Consider the following 717-nt stretch of genomic DNA (forward strand, 5'->3'; position numbering starts at 1 on the left):
TTATTTATTTAGGTACTGAGTCAGTTCCCCACCTTTGGTCCACAGGACATCATAGAAGCCCTACAGTGACAAAGCATCCCACCCAGATCCATCCGCATCCCCCTACCCCAGCCCTATAACGCTGCATTTCCTGTGGCTAATGCACTTAACCAACATACCCCTGAACACTATGGGCAATTTAGCATGGCCAGTCCACTTAACCTGCACATCTTTGGGCTGTGGGAGGAAACCAGAGCACCTGGCAGAAACCCCACAGACACAGGGAGAATATCAAACTCAACACAGACAGTCACCCCAGGTTGGATTCGAACCCAGGACTTTGGCACTGTGAGGCAGCAGTGCTAACCACTGAGGCACTGTGCCACCCCTTGGATATCTGGGTAAAAGGTTTGAGTGTCCCCTGAGATAACATGGCAATCTACAACTGATGGCTTCTTCCATTTTGATCCATACCTGACACAATGAGGGCAAGCTGCTCACTACAGTTGATAACGTGGGCAATGGCATTTGCAGCACCGCAGGAGTACACAGCGCCCTCCCCCTCAGGTGGCACGGTGACATGGAAAGTGGCTGTCCTGGAGTCAACGACTGTCGCGTTCCTCAGGAGGTGGTGGTGGTGACGGTATTGCATGAGGTTTATAGGCAGTGTCCCACTTTCGGAGGTACACCGGATGGTTAAGTGGTCACCGATGGACACAGCGGACCCCATCATATCTG

Source organism: Rhincodon typus, unplaced genomic scaffold (assembly GCF_021869965.1).
Source record: "Rhincodon typus isolate 14 unplaced genomic scaffold, sRhiTyp1.1 hic_rhity00004500, whole genome shotgun sequence".
Classification (NCBI taxonomy): Eukaryota; Metazoa; Chordata; class Chondrichthyes; order Orectolobiformes; family Rhincodontidae; genus Rhincodon; species Rhincodon typus.